Source organism: Macaca mulatta, chromosome 14 (genome assembly GCF_049350105.2).
Source record: "Macaca mulatta isolate MMU2019108-1 chromosome 14, T2T-MMU8v2.0, whole genome shotgun sequence".
NCBI classification, from domain to species: Eukaryota; Metazoa; Chordata; class Mammalia; order Primates; family Cercopithecidae; genus Macaca; species Macaca mulatta.
This window is the reverse complement of record NC_133419.1, coordinates 13,290,521-13,301,340: the sequence shown is the minus strand read 5'-3', so window position 1 is coordinate 13,301,340 and position 10,820 is coordinate 13,290,521. Positions and strand designations below refer to the sequence as shown.

The 10,820-nt window shown below is 47.6% G+C and overlaps 1 long non-coding RNA gene across 19 annotated transcripts in view; it reads right to left on the bottom strand.

The window, feature by feature from the left end:
- Positions 1 to 10,820, bottom strand: part of LOC144334199 (uncharacterized) — a 78,648-nt gene that overhangs the window by 23,301 nt on the left and 44,527 nt on the right. For 11 of the 19 annotated variants that reach the window (XR_013403773.1, XR_013403775.1, XR_013403770.1 and 8 more), the window contains 3 exons: positions 2,927 to 2,985; positions 1,683 to 2,097; positions 373 to 1,232 (listed from right to left, as the gene is read on the bottom strand). This is a non-coding gene — a long non-coding RNA (uncharacterized LOC144334199). Of the gene's footprint in view, positions 1 to 372; positions 1,233 to 1,682; positions 2,098 to 2,926; positions 2,986 to 8,418; positions 8,535 to 10,820 lie in introns of all 19 variants that reach the window. The other 8 variants (XR_013403776.1, XR_013403762.1, XR_013403768.1 and 5 more) reach the window with 6 other exon arrangements.

Sequence of the window (10,820 nt, the reverse complement as noted above, 5' to 3'; positions counted from 1 at the left end):
GGGAGGCCTGTGTCCACCATCGTGTGTTTGCATCTGTTGGCATGCTTTCTAGGCCTGTGGGGCAGGTCTAGGCTGTCCTGGAAGGGCTGAGATGGGAGGAACTCCGGCCCAGCCTCCTGGCTCTGGCATCCAGATAGATGCCATGGGGTCAGACTTAGACAGAAGGGGTGAATTCCTGCCTGATCCACAAAGTGGTGGGGCCACAGCAACCAATGGGCAAAGTAGATGGAGCATCTTCAGGAGCCTGGAGCACCCACCACCCTCACAGCCACCCATCTGGCAGAGGGGGAAACTGAGGCCCAGAGAGGCTAGGCAATTTGCCCAAAGTCATGCAGCTGGTTAAGCTCATTGAATAGTAGGGTGGATTCTTACCAAGCCAATCCCAAGGCCTATAGCTTAACCACTAAGCAAAACTGCCTCTTCTCAGACGTGCAGATGTGCAGGTCCTCCGCACCCAGATGTGCTCCTGTGAATTTTGTACAAGACACTTTCTCTTCCAGCCGGTAATGCCGCATTCCAGGCAGCAGCTGCAGTCCAAGAGCAAAGCTGCTTCTGGCTCCTCGTGAATAAAGGTGATAAACAGAGATGCTTACAAGACAAGTGCTGGCTGCTCAGGGCGGCTCAGCCTAGGACTCTGGGGCAGCCTGTCACTGAATATCCTGAGCTCAATTTCCTCATCCGCCAAATGGGAATACTAATAGTACCAACCTCATAAGGTTGTTAACAATAATAGAGGCTAAAAGGCATGGCATGCCTCCTGTGTACCAGGCACTGCGCTAGGCGCAAGTTTGGGTGTTAACTCTTTTAAAACTCACAGCAACCATAGAAGGCTGAAATTGGGGCAGTCCAGTGGCTTTTCTGACTGCACTCAGACAAGACAAAGAGCTGTAATCTAGTAATTAAAGTGTTCAATCTTGTGTTATGTCACGACCTGATTTGGGGCCCCTCTGTTCTCAGCTCAGGCACATGGCAGGTGAGAAAGGGTGTCTGGTGGGCTTCCTCTCCCTTTTCCCACCGGATTTCCCTCCTCCTCCCCGGGAGCTAACTGTGGTTTCTGCCCTCTCCAAGGCTGAATAATGGGGAAAGGGGGGAACGGGGTAGGAATGCGTACTTGCCTGATACTGTTGGAAGCTAGCGTCACCTCCCTGAGGCTGGCAGAGGAAACGCTGACTTCTCTGCAGGAGTTTTCATGGGTTCTATGGAGATGCCCCTCACACATGGGATCCCTCTTCCTGTGTACCCCCCAAAAAATTCCTCCCTCAACTCAGGAATCTGGCAGGTCCACTATGCAGGCTGTACATTGAAATCTCTCCCAGGAGTCTCCTTAAAGCCAGACTCTCTGCCTTGTCTTAAGATGAAGAAGGACGCATTCCCCTCCCCAATATACAGTGCTCAAATGATTCTGTAAGTTCTTTCCTAAAAGCCCCTCTCAATCCCCACTCCCAGCCCCATGGGGGAGGTGCAAAAGGCATCTAGCAGGTTCTTAGCCACCTGCTTTCTGCACGTCCCACTGGTCCGTCTACAGCACAGCTCACTTCATTACCTGGTCTCAGCTGAAACCTCCCTTTAATATCTCTGACAAATACATCAGCCTTCAAGGTCCACAGCCTGTCTCATCCTCCCACACTGCTATTTCTAGCCCTTGGTTTACTGGTCTGCAAAATGGGCTGAATAACACTTACCTTATAGGGCTACTGGATGGTTCTGTGGTCTCATACAGGTGACGGCTCTTTATAAACTGTGAGAGGACTGTGCCTAGGAGGGGGTGTTACTACCACTGCTCCTTCATTGGGTGATGACATGCGTTTTGGTGATGTCTGCGTATTTTCTGTGTCTCTGCTACAGGCAGCTGGTCCTCTGGTGGGTACCTTGCAGATTCCTAGAGGCAGGGGACGGTGGCTTTCCCTCCTCCACCTGTCCGTCCCTGACACACATGCATTTGTGTTTTGGGGCATGCTGACTGATGGGTTAGTAAGAAAAAGAGAGTCCTCCTGGGTAGCACAGAGCCGGGGCATGGGCCAGGTAGCCTCTGGAATGTGGCGGATGGGTTAGTCCCTGGCCTCAGGGTGCAGAGGTGCTGGTGGTGGCTGCAGAGGGCTAGGAAGAGAGAGGAATTTGCAATCTCAGGAACTATGTGACGCTTTCATGCTCATGATTTCACTTAACCTGCCTGTTGACAGGCAGGTTATTTTTGTAGGTGTTTTCTCCTGAGGATCACAAGCTCTCCATTTTCTCAAATTTCTCACCACTTGCCCAGGAGAGATGTTGTTAATTACACATGTGCTCCCTTCTGGGGCTGTGCAGGCCCCGTCTGATCTGAAAGCCCAGGAAGAGCCCAGCTGAACCACATGGGGCTGGTCCTTCCCCACCCCAGAAGGTCCACAAACCTGCCCACACACCACTGTGGGTCTCAGACGCAGTGTTCACCTGTCCCTAGTGAAATGACAGCTATACGGGCAGAGTGGTGAGGGGCTCACCAAGTTAAAATTGTTTCATTTAGATGTTAAGGTTTTGTGTTTGTATCTTTTTCTTTTTTTTCTTTTTTTCCTTTTTTTTTTGAGATGGAGTCTCGCTCTATCGCCCAGGCTGGAGTGCAGTGGCACGATCTTGGCTCACCTCTGCCTCCTGGGTTCAAGCAATTCTCCTGTCTCAGCCTCCTGAGTAGCTGGGATTACAGGCATGTGCCACCACGCCCAGCTAATTTTTGTATTTTTAGTGGATATGGGGTTTTACCATGTTGGCCAGGATGGTCTCAATCTCTTGACCTCATGATCCACCCACCTCGGCCTCCTGAAGTCCTGGGATTACAGGCATGAGCCACCGCACTCAGCCTGTATCTTAAAATTATGTCCTTTCTACTTCTTTGGTGTTAAATATCTTTTCTAGATGATGGTGAAAACATGGATGACTTTTTGCATGAACTTACTTGGGGAAGTAGAAAACTGGCAGACTCGTTTGGTCCCAATTTGTTTATCATTTGCTGATCTGTGAACAACAAGCTTTTCAGAACCATTACTCCAGCAGTGAAGTTCAAACATTTGTTCCCTCATCTGACAAAGCCAGGACTCAAACCCAAAAGTATAGGAATTCCATAACGTCAGCGCTCTTCCTACTGAGAGATGGGAGTCTGGGTCCATTCCAGTTCTGCCACTGAGGTGCTGTGCAACTGGAAGGAAAATACTCGTCCTCTCTGAACTTCTGTTTTCTTATCTCTAAATCACACTTAATAATCCATGCCTGCCTCTCCCTTAGAGCGAGAAGTGGGCTGTAAATATTCATTATTACATCTGAGGAAGGGAAAGACCTGTGGACGGGGTGGGCCCCCCCACCCCAAATTCTTCATCGTTCTGCCGTCTGTCTCTCTTGTCCAGTGTTCATGGACTCCCAGCCAAGGCGATCTTTAGCAATGTCCTCAGAAACTGTAGCGTCTCCTCAGATATGTCCATTCTGTGCTGCTATCACAGAATACTGGGTAATTTATAAAGATCAGAAATGTATGCCTCACAGCTCCAGAGGCTGAGACATCCAAGATCAAGGTGCCAGCAGGTTTTGTGTCTGGTGAGAGCCCCATTGCTCACTTACTTCCTAGGTGGCGCCTTGTTGCGGCATCTTCCGTGGGGGACAAATGCTGTGTCTTCACATGGTGGAAGGTATAAGGGCAAAAAGACCTAAGCTAGTTCCCTCTCTCCCTTTTATAAAGCATGAATCTATTCATAAGGCAGAGCCCTCATGACTTAACCATTTTCCAGAAGGCCCCACCTCCTAATGCCATCATGATGGAGATTAAGTTTCAACATGAATTTTGGAGAGGACACATTCAAACCACAGAAGGTGGGGGAGGAGGAAGAGATTGAAGAAGAGAGAAAAAGGAAACAGAAGGAGTGTGGGGCAAGGGAGATGGGGACAGCAGGGGAGCAGGCTGAGGACCCTTGTTTCGGGTCCACGTTCTCCCTGATGATATCCCTGAGTTCCACAATCAGGAGCGCTTCTCCCTCCCCGCACCAAGCCTCCTCTCCCTTGCTAGTCTCTGAGAGCAGGACATCTAGCCTTAATTCATTCTTGCATTCCCAGCCCCGGAACTTGGTGCTCATAGTAAACACTCAACAATTGTTTGTCGGACTGAATTGCAAACTTTTCTTGCTCCGCCTACTAAACTCTAAGTCCTTTGAGGGCATGAACTTTGTGTTTCACTCCTGTATGTGTTCATTCCTGGAAAATATAACAATCAGGAGAAACAAAGCTATGCTGCTATAACAAACAGCCCAGTGGCTTAACACAACAAAGGTTTATTTCTTCCTTCTGTTCTGTCTCCTGGGGGCTCTGCTCATGCAGGGACCCAGATGAATAAGGCAGCCTCTGCCTATAACACTGATAGTCACTGTGACAAAGGGAAAAAGAGTCCTGCAGAGTCACACGCTGACACCTAAATGCTCCACCCAGAAGCTATGCGTTTACTTCCACTCCCATTGGTTTAACCAAAACAAGTCACGTGGCCATGCCAAACTTGAAGGCACCTAGAATGTAATGGCTGGAACAATGGGGAGATAACAGTTGTGTCTGGCACTGGAGGTGGCAATAGGCAGCACAGGTGCAGACTTTGGGGATGGCCAAACTTGGATTTGAATCCCAGCCCAGCCATTTCATGGCCATGTCACCTTGAGCAAGTCCTTTCACTGCCCTGAACTGAGGTGATCACATCTGTAAAACAAACTTACAGGAATTATCAAAGGACCATTGTGAGTATAAGAAATAACTTATTTGAAGTGCCTAGAAAGGAGTAAGTCCTCAAAAAATGTTTATGATAAGCTCTTATTAACCTGGCACCAGTACAGAAACAGTGTGGGGCTCTATCACTGTGAATTGATTTAGAAAGTTACAGAGAGGTCCAGGTGTGGTGGCTTACACCTGTAATCCCAGCACTTTTGGAGGCCAAGGTGGGTGGATCACCTGAGGTCAAGAGTTCAAGACCAGCCTGCCCAACATGGCCAAATCCTGTCTCTACTGAAAATACAAAAATTAGCTGGATGTGTTGGTGATGCCTATAGTCCCAGCTACTTGGGAGGCTAAGATAGGAGAATTGCTTGAACCTGGGAGGTGGTGGTTATAGTGAGCCAAGATTGTACCATTGCACTCCAGCCTGGGTGACAGAGCGAGACTCTGTCTCAAAAAAAAAAAAAAAAGAACTTTCCAGAGAGGTGAGCGATGAGGTAGGATCATTAGCAACGTCATCTTGAAACCCTCACCCAGAAGTGAGCCCCGACACATCCACAGCACCTCACCAATTTCCAAGGACTTTCTCATCCATTTTTGACCCTCGCAATAAACTGAGGCATAGTGAACAGCCTTCAGTATCTTTATTTTATGGAAACATAGAGTAGCTCAGTGCCATTTCACATTTTGCCCAAATTCACAGCAAATAATCAAAATAAACAACTAGGCTAGGCAATCTTTAGCAATGTCCTTAGAAGCTATATAGTCTTTCCAAATACGTCCATTTTGTGCTGCTATAACAGAACACCTGAGACTGGGCAATTTATAAAGAACACAAATTTACGCCTCATAGTTCTGGAGGTTGAGACACACAGTTGAAGCAATAGCTAAAATTTACTGAGAGTTTACTATGTGCCAGGCAGTGTTCTAAGAATGGGGTTGGCAAACTACAGCCTGCAGTTCAGACCTGGCTCACCATCTGTTTCTTAAATAAGTTTTTGTTTTGTTTTGTTTGAGACAAAGTCTCGCTCTGTCACTCAAGCTGGAGTTCAGGGGCACAGTCTCAGCTCACTGCAACCTTGACCTCTGGGGCTCAAGAGATCCTCCCACCTCAGCCTCACAAGTAGCTGGGACATGCATGTGCCACCACACCTGGCTATTTTTTTTTGTATTTTTTTTTTTTTTTTTGGTAGGGACGAGGTTTCACCATGTTGCCCAAGCTGGTCTCAAACTCCTGAGCTCAAGCAATCTGCCCACCTCAGCCTGCCAAAGTGCTGGGATTACAGGCATGAGCCACTGCACCCAGGCATAAATAAAGTTTTATTGGAACACAGTCACACCCGTTTGGGTATGTATTGCCTATGTCTGCTTTGCACTACAGTGGAAGAGTCACGTGGTTGCAACCAAAGTTATATGGTTCCCCAAAGCCCTAAATATTTCTATCTGATTCTTGACAGAAAAAGTTTGCCAACTTTGTTCTGAGTAGTTTTCGTGTCTACTAATAATCAGGTTAGTGTCAGATCCTGGAAATGCGAGACCCAATGGAGACGGTGCTATTTGGGAAGTCACAGCATAATCCCTCCGGAGATCTACTCTGACCTTCACGTGTTGGTCACACCTCCTAGGCTGAAGGGAGCCATGCTAGTAATCCCTGAAAAACGTCAAATGGCTTCCCCCACCCCTTTATCCTATCCATTAGATGGCACCCATCTAATGCCAGCAGATTTTTATCCTGTGTTTTCTCAACCACCTCCTTGGAGGTGCCTCCAGTCACTGAAAACCTTGCTCAAGAGCCTCTGTGTCCTTTTCCGTCTGTTTCTCTGCATTGGGACCAACGCTGTCCCTTGCCCACTTTGTCAACCAATATAGGTCAGACCTACCACAAAATAAATGGCACAGAGGCTTCCCGAAAGACACACGTATTTTGAACACAGAACAGTGAGGCTGAGCCCTTATCAGCCAAGAGCGCTTGCAGAGCCACAGAGAATCTGCTGCACAATCTGCAAGCTGGCGCTCTCCCAAACGTGCACAGTAGCTGTCAGAGCACTGGGAAGCAATGCACATCCACGGTCCATTGTAAGTCACTGACTTAGATATGTTATATTTAACAAAACATCTCAGCCGCATCATGTTATAACAAGTCACGTTGTAAGGGATGGATTTTATCAAGTTGGTGTGTGTTCTTTCAGTCTAGTTTACACTAAACCCTGTGAGATTGGTACCAGTGGTATTATCCCCATTTCACAGGTAAGGAAACTGAGGCAGAGGGGTGACCCTCTTGCTCCCATGCCTCACAGTAACCAGAGGAGCCAGAATTCAAACCCTGGCTTCCATCTCAGACCCCTACACTGAACTGCTAAACTCCTCACCCACCCATGCCAACAAGAAGGATGACTGTTTTCGATTTCATTGTAAAATCTGGCAGATTCACCACTCTGTTGTTTCCTGGTAAGCTCGTCTCCTGACACCTGGGTAATGGGTGTTTTTTCCCAAAGTGTTTGCCCAGGCCAGCCACACCTAAAGTGTTGGGGTGCATGGCAACACAGTCAAGCTTATGTACATGGCATTTGAGGTCGGGACATGGAAAAATACGAGGCACTGTGTGCATGTTATTTGTGCATGAGAATGTAACTCCTTGGCCTTAAAAACAGGACAAGGAGTGAAGTGTGTAATAAGGAACGCTGAAAACGGCCTCCCAAGAATGCAGTTTGAGTGCTCTTACAAGGCCACAGGTGTCTCATGAGCCCACCTCAAAAAGCCGTCTAGTGGATGTTTGTGTTTTAACAAGCCCTTTCAATAAACACTTGGCGGAGGGATCCTGGGGCAGACTCTCTCAGAAGAGCTGCCCCCACCCCGCCCCCAGCCCCGTTCAGCTGAAATTGTCTAAGAACCCATTCTTGGCGTTCACTGCAAGCTATAAGCTCTGAAAGTGCTGACCCCGACGTGATCGCCTTGAAGTTACGCGTGAAGGAGGAAAACTCATCCGTTTTCGGGGAATCCCGGTAAGGGACAGTCCTGACTCCCATCAGGAGGATGGGACCCACGCGTGAAATATCAGGGGTTGGGTTATCATGGGTCAAGAAATGACCAAAGAACAGAAAGCATTTTTTTAAAAACAGTGCAACAGCTACTTAAGGCTAACCAGTGCACTGTAGAGCCTGGAGCTCTACACACGCCTGTGATTTTAATTCGGCAGGAATGCCCTTGGTTTCCTGATCAAGGAACCTTAGAGAGTTATGGGAGCAGGTAGGTCACTGCCTGAAAAGAGGATATGAGCAAGGTCATTTTACTAAGGTTACTATTTTGACCACCTGGACCACCTGGTACACTGGATGTTGTATCCTCTTTATCTGCCAGATTGCGGTGGGTCAGACTGCCCATCTTCTCTGCCTGAAGGGAATTCAGGAGGTTTAAAGGAGAAGGAAGAACAGGAATCAGAATAGCGGGAGGCGGCCGAGGGCAGGGTGGATCCTCTCTCTACTTCATTCCCTTCCGTAGGGCACAAGGAGGATATTTTTTTCTAGTGATGAGCACGGACGGGAGCCTTTTCCTCCACCTATAGAAAAGCCATTGCCCTCCTTTCCTCCACCCTTAAAGGGACCTGCATTCATTGGCCCCGTTCAGGCAATGGTGCCTCCCATCCCCCTTGAGGAGACTGGAGGCTGCCCAAGAGATGGTTCTTGGATAAGACCTCCAGTCAGTGAATACCTATGTGGTCGGGTGGCCGTGTCCTCAACGCCGACTACTCGTCAAACTTCCTCAGTAGAGGGGTGCCTCCAAGAGGGACTTAGGACGGCAGACTCAGGCGCTTTTTGGCGCGTTCCCTGTTATTGTTCAAAACAAAAGGAGACGGCATGACAGTTTGCCTTTTACTGTCTTTAAAGAGTTAAAGGTGGCCGGGCGCGGTGGCTCAAGCCTGTAATCCCAGCACTTTTGGAGGCCGAGACGGGCGGATCACGAGGTCAGGAGATCGAGACCATCCTGGCTAACACGGTGAAACCCCGTCTCTACTAAAAAATACAAAAAACTAGCCGGGCGAGGTGGCGGGCGCCTGTAGTCCCAGATACTCGGGAGGCTGAGGCCGGAGAATGGCGTGAACCCGGGAGGCGGAGCTTGCAGTGAGCTGAGATCCGGCCACTGCACTCCAGGCTGGGAGGAGCGAGACTCCGTCTCAAAAAATAAAAAAAAGTTAAAGGAAAGTATCCGTGAAAACAGTGTACATTCATCCTTTACGCAGGGGATGATTGAGGCTCTGGGAAATGGCTATAAGATGACTCCACATGATTGGAAAACTTGGGTGAAAGTTTTGGTTTCAGCTGCAGAATATACCGTGTGGGGGAGCGAGTACAGTGAGTTAGCCATGCAGCAGTCCTTGCAAAATCTGGATAATAATATCCCAATACAACTTGAGGTACTATCGGGAACAGGGCCTTTTGCTTCAGCCCAGGCTCAGGCTCAAGCAGATGGCCATCTATTTCCTCAATGCTCACAGCTAGCAATACAAACATTAAAAAAAAAAAAAAAAAAACAAAAAAAAAAACAAAAAAAAAAAAACCATAAGACGATCCCAGGGTTCCTTTTTAACAGTTAAACGGGGTGCCACAGAAACATACATTAAATTTATCAACCGATTGCAAGCAGCCATTGAAAAACAGGTACCCCATCCTAAAGCTACCAAACTTCTTATGTTACAATTGGCTTTTGAAAATGCACATAGGATTGTCAGACAGCAATAACTCCAGTCTAAGCCACTGCCACTGAAATCAGTGTGTTTATTAAAGTATACCAAAATATAGGCACTACAACTCATCTGACTCAAACTTTTGCTGCAGTGATGACCGGAGCCACATATTATAATTGTGGCCTAACCAGGCATATGGCAAAAATAACCCTGCTACTGTTTTCCTACCTCTAAGCAAAAAACAATTTCATACTCTTCTAGCTTGTGATCTTGACTGGCAAGTCACCGTAGCTGGCTTTATTGGTAATATCAGCTTCCATTTACCAGCCTCTAAGCTCCTGAACTTCTTACAAACTGTGCCTGTTAAATTTGTATCTATTGTTGTTTCTGAGCCCTTGCTTCATGCCACTACTGTCTTAACAGATGGTTTAGGAAAAACTGGAAGAGCAGCTATAGTGTGGCAAGATGCCACACAGAAATGGCAGCACAAAATCCAGGAACATTTTAAAACTACGCAACAGGCAGAGTTAGGTGCCCTGATATTGGCCTTACAAACTTTTCCTTCCCAAGACATAAATATAGTTAGTGATTCCACTTATGCGGTGTATAGTATTACTCATTTAGATCTTGCACATGTGAAGGGCATTACTAATGAACCCCTACTACCTTCATTTCTTGCAGTGTAAGAGCTCCTCTGTGCCCATCATTGTGGGAAAAAGAAAGATAGATCAGACTGTTACTGTGTCTACGTAGAAAAGGAAGACAAAAGAAACTCCATTTTGAGCTGTACAAAGAAAAACTGTTATGCTTTGAGATGCCATTAACCTGTAACTTTAGCCCCAACCCTGTGCTCACAGAAACGTGTGCTGTATTGAATCAAGGTTTAAGGGATTCAGGGCTGTGCAGGATGTGCCTTGTTAACAATGTGTTTGCAGACAGTATGCTGGGTAAAAGTCATCGCCATTCTCCATTCTCTGTTAACCAGGGACACGAGGCGCTGTGGAAAGCCTCAGGGACCTCTGCCCAAGAAAGCCTGGGTATTGCCCAAGGCTTCCCCCCACTGAGACAGCCTGAGATATGGCCTCATGGGAATGGAAAGACCTTACCGTCCCCTAGCTCGACACCCATAAAGGGTCTGTGCTGAGGAGGGTTAGTAAAAGAGGAAGGCCTCTTTGCGGTTGAGATTAAGAGGAAGGCCTCTGTTTCCCGCGTGTCCCTGGGAATGGAACGTCTCGGTGTAAAGGCGACTATTCGTTCTATTCTGAGATAGGAGAAAACCGTCCTGTGGCTGGAGACGAGACATGCTGGCAGCAATACTGCTCTGTTGCTCTTTACTAACTGAGATGTTTGGGTAAGGAGAAACGTAAATCTAGCCTACCTGCACATCCGGGCACAGTACCTTCCCTTGAACTTATTTATGACGCAGATT